The sequence below is a fragment of the Diabrotica virgifera genome, chromosome 2, assembly GCF_917563875.1.
Source record: "Diabrotica virgifera virgifera chromosome 2, PGI_DIABVI_V3a".
Taxonomy (NCBI): Eukaryota; Metazoa; Arthropoda; class Insecta; order Coleoptera; family Chrysomelidae; genus Diabrotica; species Diabrotica virgifera.
Window position 1 is genome coordinate 11332920 of NC_065444.1, and position 13684 is coordinate 11346603.

The following is a 13684-nucleotide window of genomic DNA, read 5'->3' on the forward strand; positions in this document are numbered from 1 at the left end:
TTCGGTCGAATTCGAGACAAGCCCGAAAAAAATACCTAAAATTCGGGACTTTTCAAAGAAAATCGGGCCATTTTTTTAATATAGAACGTTAATAATCATCATTTTATTGATTGTTTATGCATCGCGATGTTTTCCCTTAAGGCTATGGGTACATAATTCGCAAATATTTTACGTGTATCCCTACTTTATCTGTCTTTACACGACAAAATACGTGTAGTAAAATTCACACTGGTATGGATATGTAAACATTACTAGAATGTCATTCTACTTGAAAATGTCATCATTAATTTAAAGAGATGGTTTTTGAATGTTCTTGGATAACTGTTATTTTTATAATTGCAAATTATTAATTCAGTTAATAAATGTGATAATTTTTTCACTAACTATGTATTCAGTGATTGTAATAATTTATTTGTACAACAAAAACTAATACTCAATCGAGAAAAGAGGAAAAGTGTTAAAGTGATTTTTTAATAATATATTGTTACGGAACGCTTACAATTTTGAACATCTTTAACAACAAAATACTTGGATCACAGAATATATTATCCTCATGTATTCTCTGCTTGGATCTTCCACAAATAATACACAATAAATCACTTTTTATTAAGTTCACGTCTTAAATCAATTATTTATCAAATACACATTATTTAATCAATATTTCAAAATATTCCCGATGCAATGTCAAATATTTAAAATTGTCACTGATTGTCAGTGTCTGACTGACAATATATGCTGACAATATTATATTCGGTTGAGTGCGTTGTAAGACAAAGATAGATTTGGAAAATATTACCACGGCATTGTGTTAATTTTTTTCGAATCCTGAAAAAACCAATAAATATTTTTGAAAAATTTAAACGCAGAATGAAAGACTAAATTATTACCGAGGGCCGAAAGTCCCTCAGAATAAATAAAAAGTTTATTTTGAATGAGATATTTGAAATTAAAAATCACACTAAATTTTCTCTTAGATTTTCACCCCTGTAACTTATTAAAATAAACATTATAGAAGTTCTCAGGGACTTTCGGCCCTCGCTAATAACGTAATCTTTCATTCTGCGTTTAAATTTTTCAAAAATACTTATTAGTTTTCTCAGGATTCGAAAAAAATGAATCCCCATTTGAATAGCATTGCAGCCGAAAATACGTACCGATCTTCTTAAATAGGCAGGATTGTTGATTTTTGTTTCAGAGTTGTGACTGCATAGCTTCACTGAGGATGCATAGATGCTGAAATAGCTATATGGAGATGGTGGTCCAACTCTGAATCAAATAAAAACAAAAACTGCCTTTATCTTTTTCATCTTTACTCAGATTTGAGTACCTGAAACTGTCTTTCGGTCCTTTTCCTAGACGAAAAGAAGGTAAATACGTGGCTAGTGTCTTTATTTGCTTCCTTCTATATTCGTCGTCTCTTGTGCTTATACAGGGTGTAACAAAAATACAGGTCATAAATTTAATCGCGTATTCTGGGACCAAAAATAGTTCGATTGAACCTAACTTACCTTAGTACAAATGTGCACGGAAAAAAAGTTACAGCCCTTTGAAGTTACAAAATGAAAATCGATTTTTTCCAATATATCGAAAACTATTAGAGATTTTTTATTAAAAATGGACATCTGGTATTGTTATGGCAGTATTATTTTAAGAAAAAATTATAATGAAATTTGGACACCCCATAAAAATTTTATGGGGGTTTGTTTCCTTTAAACCCCCCCAAACTTTTGTGTACGTTTCAATTTAATTATTATTGTAGCGCCATTAGTTAAACACCAGTTTTTAAAAACTTTTTTGTCTCTTAGTACTTTTTCCAAAAGTCAGTTTTTATCGAGATATTTGAATATTTGTCAAATCCACCACATATTTGTATATGGTAAAGTACGATTATGGAGACTTGGTAATATTATGAAATGTTTATTAATGATTTACATTTTTAGGTATATTTTGAACCATATTAAAAAAGAAGCCACATCTCGATAAAAGATGCTTTATCAAAAAAATACAAAGAGGCAAAAAAGTTTTAAAAACACTGTGTTTCACTAATGGTACCACAGTAATAGTTTAATTGGAACGTATACAAACATTTGGGGGGTTTAAAGGAACAAAACCCTCATAAAATTTTTATGTAAACATATTAAAAAAGAAGCCGCAACTCGATAAAATCTGCCTTATCGAAAAAATACTAAGAGGCAAAAAAGTTTTAAAAATATTTAATGTAACTAATGGCACCAGAATAATAATTTATTTGAAACGGACACAAAAGTTTGGGGGGGTTTAAGGGAACAAAACCCCCATAAAATTTTTATGGGGTGCACAAATTTCACTATAATTTTTATTTAAGATATTCTTGTTATAAGAATGCCACATGCCCATTTTCAACAAAAAATCTCTAATAGTTTTCGACATATTCGAAAAAATCGATTTGCATTTTGTAACTTCAATGGGCTGTAACTTTTTTTGTGTACGTATTTGTACTAAGGTAAGTTAGGTTCATTCGAACTATTTTTGGTCCCAGAATATGGGGTTTAATTTATGACCTGTATTTTTGTTACACCCTGTATATTGTAAAAGCTGATACAGGATGCGGCCAGAAAGCAGTTTGCGAAAAGTCTTGGATTTAAAATATTGTTTATTATTTGTATTTCAATTATTCTAATTGTATAAAAGTAGTAAACTTTGTATCTAGGGCTTTTCGTCTTCCTCGTATTACGAGAGATGTCGCTGTTTTGCGTCTCAAAAGGTGGAAACATTGCATCGCGATGTTTTCCCTTAAGAGGAAACAGTAGCGATCAACAGGTAGCCAAAACGCGTTCCAAGATTGCGGCTGTAATTTTGAATATTTTTTCGAGATATTTGGCACACGTATTCGTAATATAACAAAGAATGGCGGTACAGAGCCCAATTTGGGAAATATATTAATATGTGGAAAATACTCTGTAATTAAATAAAATATTACAAAAACGAGCCTGTACCGCCATTAAGAAGAACAAAAGATACACTTTCTTCAAATAAACTTTTTTATCCGATGCCTAGATTTTGTGTCATTTTGGAACTACTAAATTTTTTTATTTCATTAGTAGTTCCAAAATGACACAAAATCTAGGCATCGGATAAAAAAGTTTATTTGAAGAAAGTTTATTTTTTTGTTCTTCTTAATGGCGGTACAGGCTCGTTTTTTTAATATTGTATTTAATTACAGAATAATTTCCACATAATAATATATTTTTCAAATTGGGGTCTGTACCGTCATTCTTTATTATATTACGAATACGTGTGCCAAATATCTCGAAAAAATATTCAAAATTACAGCCGCAATCTTGGAACGCATTTTGGCTACCTGTTGATCGCTACTGTATCACCTTAAATAGGCAGGATTGTTGATATTTGTTTCAGAGTTGTGACTGCATAGCTTCACTGAGGATGCATAGATGCTGAAATAGCTATATGGAAATGGTGGTCCAACTCTGAATCAAATAAAAACAAAAACTGCCTTTATCTTGATTATTTAACATTTTTATGTTGACATTGTTGATGGAATTAAACCACAATTGGTTGTACCTAATGATAATTACATTTTTGTTAGTTTTTGACGTTTCGGCTTCCAATCCGGAAATCCTGCTCAAAAAAGGAAAAATCCACTATTAGGTACTGGTATTAGAAGAATACGTACTCAAAATGTCAAAATAGAATTTTACCAAAATGTTGAAAATTCGGATGACCCGAAAGCATTGTTCGGGACGCCGGGACACAACCTCGTAATTCGGGCCATGTCCCGGATTTTTCGGACTAGTTGGTCACACTAAGCATTGCCCATCATTGCGAAAAACTGAAGTTTGCAGAACCTCGATTAATAATTTTCAAATCTCTATTATTTGACTTAAAATAGTAGGAGTCAGTTCACTCAGCTTTGGAATAATTTGGGAATAGATATTTCGAGAAGCTCTAAAGGTACGTACCATACGCGGGTGCTCGATGCTCGGTGTAGCTGCTCAAATGGATACGACATGCGTTCCCCTACATAGAAACCGCAAACCGGTTGAACGAAGAGGGTGAGCGCCGAGCTGCGAGCACCAATGTATCCACTATGTGGAGTTGCTACACCGAGCACGGAGCACCCACGTATGGATACGTACTTTAATGTACAAAATAATAATAATATGATAAAAGAAAAGCATGTGTGTGTACTTTGTACGCACATAAAAAGTTATATGTACTTCTATTATATGATTGCAACGAAATAAATATACTTTAAACAGTTTATTTGTATTTTATTTAAATACTAAACGAATTTTAATACTTATTAATACGTACCACTTTCAAAAAATTTTTATTAAAACAATACCAAAAATTAAAAAAAAAAAGGAATATGAATTGTCCGGATTTGAACGTGAGACCTTTCGATCTCTAGTCGAATGCTCTACCAATGACCTACCACGGCTCTGTTTACATCGCTTCGGGGACATAATTACAATCACGGTGACAAATAGGTCAAGTGAAGTATAAAATAAAAATGTTTTAATATTACTATTATCTCACTCCCGAGGGAGACAAATTTAAAGACACAAAAATTATAATAAATATGTATTTACTAAAAACTCTAATATTTTGCACCTTATTATAGGTATTATCATAGGTATCTATACTCCGTCTAATTTACTTACCTTTGCACGTCATCCGCGTCATAACTCGTGACATGATACCAACACGAACTATTTAGACGGTAGGTGTGTTCTTTTTTAGAATCATTTTGCCGAGTACACTGGCATTACAGCCACTAGACATATTTTATTATGTACGCGTAGAAATAATATTTAAAGATTTCTATTAAGTACTGTTAACTTAACGACGTTCTACACCTTCGTTGCGGGGTATGCCTCTCAGAGGAAAGGGGGGGAAACTTATATGCAAGCGAAACAGTATTTTCGAAACAGTATTTTCATTTTATTTAATAATGGTACGGTAAACAATCCTCATTTTTAATATGTTATTCCATACAAAAAACCTTTAAGAGGAAACAGTAGCGATCAACAGGTAGCGAAAACGCGTTCCAAGATTGCGGCTGTAATTTTAAATATTTTTTCGAGATATTTGGCACACGTATTCGTAATATAATAAAGAATGGCGGTACAGAGCCCAATTTGAAAAATATATTAATATGTGGAAATTACTCTGTAATTAAATACAATATTAAAAAAACGAGCCTGTACCGCCAATAAGAAGAACAAAAAAATACACTTTCTTCAAATAACTTTTTTATCCGATGCCTAGATTTTGTGCCATTTTGGAACTACTAAAATTTTTTATTTCATTAATAGTTCCAAAATGACACAAAATCTAGGCATCGGATAAAAAAGTTTATTTGAAGAAAGTGTATTTTTTTGTTCTTCTTAATGGCGGTACAGGCTCGTTTTTTTAATATTGTATTTAATTACAGAGTAATTTCCACATATTAATATATTTTTCAAATTGGGCTCTGTACCGCCATTCTTTATTATATTACGAATACGTGTGCCAAATATCTCGAAAAAATATTCAAAATTATAGCCGCAATCTTGGAACGCGTTTTGGCTACCTGTTGATCGCTACTGTATCACCTTAAATAATTAAAAATCATAAATTTGAGTCAAAAGTTATTAACTTTTTAAGAGCGAAACATGATTTCGAAACATTATTTTCACTTTTATTTAATAATGGTAAGGTAAACAATCCTCATTTTTTAATATGTTATTCCTTACAAAAAAACCTTTAGTTTAAGCACAAATAATTAAAAATCGTAAATTTGGGTCAAAAGTTATTAACTTTTTAAGAATTCCCATAAGAGCCCATGTTAAAACTTAACTTTGAACCTTAATAGTAATTAAACGACACGGTAAAACAATTTTTAAAAAATCAAGTCTTAGTTCTTTGAAGTAAACTATAACATACTAAAATTTCATGCAAATCCTTAATTCTTTGCTGAAGGTGTAGAACGTCGTTAAAGAAATACACAATAATATTTTTTAACGCCAACCGTCACTAAAGTCATTCATTATTGTACTCATTTGACGCCATTTGCGGCAGTAAAGTAACACTTTATTGTACTGAAAGAAGAATTTTACTTTACCTGCCGCGATTAATCGAGATTGAATGTAAGTGGTCGATGGCAGTAATCGAATGGCGAGTATTTGAGTGGACTTACAATTTATTTACTTTAATTATTAAAAATATTGTACGCAATTTGCAATATTATCAATTAAATTTATGTTAAAAAGTGAAATTCTGTAGTATTTTGTAATTATATTCATATAAAATAAATTAAAACTTTACCGATTTAGTAATTATTTAATATTGATAACTATCGATTAAAAATCGAAAGCGGCCATCTTGTAAGTTATCTGTCATCACTGTCATGAAATTATTATGACGTCTAAAATTTAAAAAGTTCTTAAATTGTAAATTGCAAGTAAGTGTTAAAATATACCAGCAAACGAGAAGTAAACTCAACCTTCCCAGGGACATATCTGAGCTTCTTAGAGACAATACAAACATCAACAATATCATATAGTTTTTAACGGAAATAGAAATAAAAGACATTTAATTGTATCACAAATTTTTCAGGTATACTTTTTGTTAATCCATAATAATATGTATTTATTTAATATTACAATCTCTTTTTATTTTTAATATGTATTTTCCATTGTTGTCGTTTATAACCCCAGTGGTTCGGGCGACATTAAAAAATATATGTTGGCGATAAAATTTTGTATGCACCACGTCAGTAAAGACTACTTATCGTACTCGTCTGTTATTCGCCTCGCTCGCTACGCTCGCTCTTCTCGTAATATCAGACTCGTTCGATAAAGAGTCACTTTACTGACTTGGTACATAAATAACTATTATTTAATTTGTATAAATGGATTATAAAGCGTTTTTATAAAGCACATTTTTTGTTCGGAACACACTGTAACTCTAATCGAACGAAGGTGATATTTTGGCATAAATTGGTAACATTATTTGACAGTTGCGGTGAGGACACTTCATATTTGTTTTTATTCTTTACTATAAGTATTTGTTTCTTTATATTTACTGTTTTTATTATGTACTTTAACGTAAGATTATAACTTAATTCTTATTTTCTATTTCTAAAGTTCTTATTTATTTACATTGAATAATAATTTGTTTTGCTGTATAATCCACTTCCACAAAAATTATGTGATGTATTAGATTTAAAATGAATTCAAGAATTTTTTGTAATTGGGCAACAATGTCAACTTAGATCTCTAACGTAAATAATGACGTGCAACGGTAAGTAAATTAGACGGACTGTACATAATAATTTAGCCTTGCAGCAACAGTCAAAACAGCAGGTGTTAACAAAGTGGTTACAAATCAAATGGAAACAAAATCAATTGTTACGAAAATACCAATCCTTTCCATCCGATGGAACAAGTGCAGTCAAAAAACGAATACAGATCTATATTAAAAATAAACTTTTCTTAAAAGGTACAATACATATAATACCTATTAAAAAGGACTAAATAAAAGTAAAAAATCATTAATAAAAGATTAAACACGTTGCATCATCGCGCAGCAGGGTAAATGGTTATTGTGGATTATTAAGCGAGCAAAAACCCAAATGCAGGCCAATGCATATTGCATGGAATTAACTTTAATATTTTTACACCGGTTAAATTTTTGCCGCGAAAATACATTAAGCCTCAAAAATTCCCATTAAAATCCGTGCAAATTTCTCATCGTTAGTGTCGAAATAGTACACATAGTTTCAAAAGTTGTGCATCACCTCTCGTATTCACGATTTTTATAGTTTTATAAATCCGTATCCTTATCACATAATATATTTAACAGACATTTTTCGTATAAAATACACTCTTTTTGGGTTTTTATTTTAATTGAAATATGATACGAAAAGCATTGGTTAGTTTATAGTATAACGTAACTGGGCGACAACGGGGACGTGCGCCGTCTATTGTCCTACGCCGTCGTAAAATAAATTAGCCGTAATTTATTAGGTGACCGTGAAAGAATTATGGCTTTAGTTGAAGAAGGTTATTCAGAGGCGTTTGTGGCAGAAAGAGTGAGTGTTTCTCGTAGTGATGTCTCACGGATATGGAATAAGTTTCTGCAGACCAATTCGATACAGAAAAGAGTTCGTTCTGGTAGACTCTCGAGTTACCAATGAGCAACAGAATAGATATATGTATCATAATTTCCATTCGGAGAAATTCTTCCATATCTGTACCAGACCTCCAAAGGGACTTCCTCTGTCATTTCAAAAGGACGGACATTACAACTGTATATGACACGGATTTTTAGAACCTCATGTAAGATTATGTCACGAAGCTGTGGGTGAAAATTTTATATTTATGGATGATGCGCCCGCCCACATAAAAACCTGTGTCGTAATAATTTTGGAAAAACAAAACAAATCAACCTGAATTGGTGGTTATTGACGGGATTTTATTAGAACAATGGTACATCACACAGATATTAGAACCTCGCGCTGTGAAATTATCTTGAGGAGCTGTGGATGAAAATTTTGTGTTTGTGGATGATAACGTCCGCCCAGATAGGACTCAAGCGGTTAATGACTATCTTGAGACACACGGTATTCGCCATTTAAAGTGACCTGCAATGAACCCCCAATATGGACGACATATGTTCTCCAGAGCTGTTCATGCCTGAAGAAATCCTCCTAGGACCCATCATGAACTTACAATCGCCTGCAGAGAAGAATGAGAGAACCTGCCACAGGGAATGATTGAGCGACTTGTTAGCAGTATTAAGGTGCGTATCCATACAAGGGTGAACCCCGCTCCGTGTAGCTGCTCAAATGGATACGGCATGCGCTCCCCTACATACAGTCGGAAAAATGAAAGATTACTTACCCATGAACGATCACATCAATCACTTATTTTGTATTTGCTGTCTTTTTCTATAACAAACGTTTATTATTTATAGAAAAAGACAGCAGATACAAAATAAGTAATTGATGTGATCGTTCATGGGTAATCTTTCATTTTTCTGCTAATCTAATCTATTAATGTAATTTATTTATCCATATCTATGTAAATGTTTCTGCTAATCTAATGAAAGATTACCCATGATAGTGTGGCCAACTCCAATTCAGTCGATTTCGGGACAAGGCTAAAGAAGATACCTGAAATCCGGGACTTTTCAATGAAAATCGGGCCTTTTTTTTAATATAGAACATATTATAATCATTTTATTGACTATTTAACATTTTTATGTTGACAATGATATTTTTGAGTGAGATTAAGCCACAATTGGTTCTAATGATTATTTCATTCATAGGAGATTCTGACCAATAGAAAGCTACAGAAATCTAAATTAAATCGATAATTTTTGATAATTTCCCGTCGTCAAGTATATTACGTCAGATGCCCTTCGTTGCTATGAAAAAATACATTCAGTGACATTAATGACAATTGATGTTTTAAAAATTATTAAAGTGATGACTTTCAACCGTAAAATATTTAGAACAACTGTGTGTTTAATTGTACTAATTTGTACTTACATAAATAAATTACAATAAAATTTTGGTTTTGAACAGTTTTATTCATGAAATAATCGCAACAAATTGCACTCGATCTCTAAAATTAATATAGAGTTTTTGCCCTCGTGACACTTTGACATAATTTGACATAATTAAAACTGTCAAAGTGTCACTCGGGAAAAATTCAATAATTTTAGAGCTCTTGTGCAATTACTACTGATAATTACATTTTTGTTAGTTTTTGACGTTTTGACTTCCAATCCTGAAATCTTCTAAAAAAAGAAAAATTATAAAATCAATTGATGTTGGATTTCCGACTTTTTTTCGTCCCACCAATTCAATTTGATGTGAATTCTTACAAGAATAACGTATTCAAAATTTCAAAATAGAATTTTACCAAAACTTTGAAAATTCGGATGGTCCGGAAGCATTGTCCGGGACGCCGGGACACGACTTAATAATTCGGGCCATGTCCCGGATTTTTCGGACTAGTTAGTCACACTCCCATGAACGATCACATCAAGCACTTATTTTGTATTTGCTGTCTTTTTCTTTTAACAAACGTTTGTTATTTATAGTAAAAGACAGCAAATTACAAAATAAGTGATTGATGTGATCGTTCATCAAATCAATAAGCATGTTTATGCTTTTAAGACTTTTCTTTACGTTTATGTTAGTGTAAGTAAACTGAAATTGTAAATTATTGTAGTTAATAACTATTGATTTGAATAAACGTATATTATTATTATTATTACGGGTAATCTTTCATTTTTCCGACTGTATAAACCGCAAACCGGTTGAATCGAAGAGAGTGAGCGCCGAGCGGAGTTCACTGACGTATCCACTATGTGGAGCTACTACGCGGTGCGGGGTTCACCCTTGTATGGATACGTACCTTTAGAGCTCGAATCCAAGCCTGCATCGATGGTGGAAGTATGTTATTTAAAAAAATTGTTAAATATTTTAGATACATTAGAAACACATTTTGTAGTTTTTAATTTTTTATTTATTATAAAACAGTATGTCTTTTAAACCAAAAAATATCTGTCGACGTTATGACATTTGGTTTATATAACAGAATAATTCTAAAAATAGTTTAGCGGAAGTTTTGGGTGATGCATAACTTTTGAAACTATGTGTAGTAATTTGTATGCTGTACGGCTGGTGGCAGAATTTCTCTAATTTCTTTATATAAGCGCACCAGCTGCATTTCTGAAATGTTTCTGCATTGCCTCGAGATTTCAAATAAATTTCAAATCTATAATATATAATCTGACATCCATATTAATGGCTCGTATACAATTCGTAATTTATTATTTAATCGGTTTTTATAAATTGGGTAAAATTTATGGTTTAGGCTAAGTTCGCTGGACTTAAATTGATTCAATATTTAATCAAGTAGTAAAAACGACTTCCTTTTGTAGCTGGCATATACAGTATGTCCCTGTAAGTTGTATCCATATGGAAAACTTTTTTATTATTAATTTTACGAAAAAAAGTTATTCTTCATAAAATGCTCTGCATGTTCCAAAACCTAAGATTTAACCATCAAATATCAAATTTTTTGAATATTATACGAGGTATGTCAAAAAGTTTGAATTTCACTCAAGAGTAAAGTACCTAGCTTTATTTTTAACAATATTGAAAATGGCTATTATGAAAAGTTGTTTGGAATTAAAAACTACATTCTAGTATGCAATTACATCCTTTTAATTGAATTTTTCTTTTGAAAAATTATGGATAACTAACTTTATTTTTAGTTATTTTAATTCAGATAACACTTTTATTATTAATTTTACGAGAAAAAGTGATTCGATATGAATTTCGCTCATGAGTAAAATACGTTTATTTTTCACAATATTCAAAATAGTTATTATGAAAAGTTATTTAGAATTAAAAACTATGTTTCACTAATTCATTCACTCATTTATTCATTTCACACAAAATTCATTTTTTTTTGACATACCTCTATAAAGTTGATAAAATTTGATATAACATGGTTGTATTTTAGGTTTTAGACCATCCAGAACTTTGTATTAAGAACCACTTTTTTTCGTAAAATTAATAATAAAAGAGTTATCAGAATTGAAATAACTGAAAATAATGTTAGTTATTCATAATTTTTCAAAAAAAATTGTTTTTTCAATCAGAAGGGTGTAATTGCATATTAGAATATAGTTTTTAATTCCAAACAACTTTTCGTAATAGCAATTTTCAATATTGTGAAAAATAAAGCTACTTTATTCTTGAGTGAAATTCAAACTTTTTGACATACCTCGTATAACATTCATAAAATTTCTTAACTGATGGTTGAATCTTGGATTTTGGACCATGCAGAACTTTTTATAAAGAATAACTTTTTTTCGTAAAATTAATAATAAAAAAGTTTCCCATATGGATACAACTTACAGGGACATACTGTATAAATTTTAGTAAAAAATTTTCCTAAAAAGATCTAAGTTGGACAAAAATTACATCACAGATTAACGAACGTTTTCGATCTTAGCCGAGCATCATCAGGTTAAACTTTAGATCGTTATAGTTGAAACTAGCTACATAAATTGGTCATATTGGTACATAAATTGGTTTTAAGCCATATTGACTTAGCCTGGTGCGACAACAAGTCGATGTTAAAAGATTAAAAATTTAGCTTATTCATCTTTGCTTCAGATTGTACCGTGCACGTGCTAGTTTGTAAGAAAGCCGGAACCGACGTCTGCCGCTATTTTTCGCTGTATGATTTCAATAATTTTCATCCTCAATTTTTAACTATTCCTTAATCCAACTCTTATTAACTTTTAACTACACGCGCTGGCGTTTTTTTGTACGCCAGATATAAGAATTCTACTGCAAATATATTTAAAAATTTAATTTTTGACCTTTTTTTTTACCTTTACAATTTGGTTTTAGTTTCGTTCTAATCGGCGTTCTGGTAAGATCGTAATTTACAGTTTATTATTTGTTGTTTCCGGTGGTGGACAATATACACCACGATTATATTAATATAAGTAGTAATATAAGTACATATTTCAATTGTTTTTTAGTCATTATGGCACAAAATATATTTTTCTTTATAAACAATACTTTTTCTCCTGTAAAAAATCACATTTCAAAAAAATTTTTATTAGTAATTTTATTTATCATGGAATCCAGTTATTCCATGATTCCAGTTATAAATCCCAATTGGCTTACTGAGAAGAAACTCCAAGTATTCAATGATGACGAATAAGGTTTATACAAACAACTAAGTGTATTTAAAAAAAAAAAAATTAACAAAACCGCTGTTTGTAAGTGTATTCTCTTGTGGCGTATAAAGTACGCCACGCGTGTAGTTATGTTATAACTTGATGCGGGGGTAGTTAAAGGTTAATATCCTGCTACTGACTTCACCCCACTCCCTACCTAGGTACAGACATTATGCTTAGACGTTGCGACAAAAGTCTGTTCCTCTGGCTTGTGTCGACCACCTCTGGCGACAGTTTTCTTCAGAATACTGTCGTTTTCTTGATATGTTCTTACACTGTATCTGACAGTATAAAAGACAGAAAATTATGAGTGCTCATTCTGTGTGAGTTGAACGGAGAATAACTACTTACCCATCGGAACATGTAAGCTGAACGTGTTCCGAAGCTCTTCGATTTGGCGCGTTGAACGAAATCGATAAATTCTTATACTACCCAACGCATACGTGTGCTGAACGTAGTTAGTTATCGTTCTCTTACCATCTAACGCGCTGAGTTAGATGCCTCCTTCGTTATTCTTTAATATCGCATGAATCTTATTAATTACCTCGGTGGTTGTTTCGTTATTCATGTATCAAATATCGTCACACCAACCTTCTAAGATTTATGAAACCCGTATTTGTATAACATATAAACTTACGTGCATAGAAATCGACCCACTTAAAAATTTGGTCATTTTTGATGTCTTGTATTTCCTAAACCTGTTGACCGACTTCAGTGACTGTTTTAATATGTTATAGCCTGATTCTTTAACAATATCGCTGTAATAATATTGTTGCTAAACAGGTAAATTTTTATTGTATACTGGGTGTACGAATCAAACTGTGTTTTTTCTCAAAGTTCGCATCACACTGTGGAATATTCTAGGATTTATAAAATACTGAAATTAAAATATAACTATAGCCTCAGGTTTTCTTAACATTCT

At 31.4% G+C, this 13684-nt stretch overlaps 1 protein-coding gene across 3 annotated transcripts in view; it reads left to right on the top strand.

The window, feature by feature from the left end:
• LOC126879961 (serine-rich adhesin for platelets) overlaps positions 1-13684 on the top strand; it is a 960737-nt gene that overhangs the window by 548257 nt on the left and 398796 nt on the right. The window lies entirely within an intron of this gene.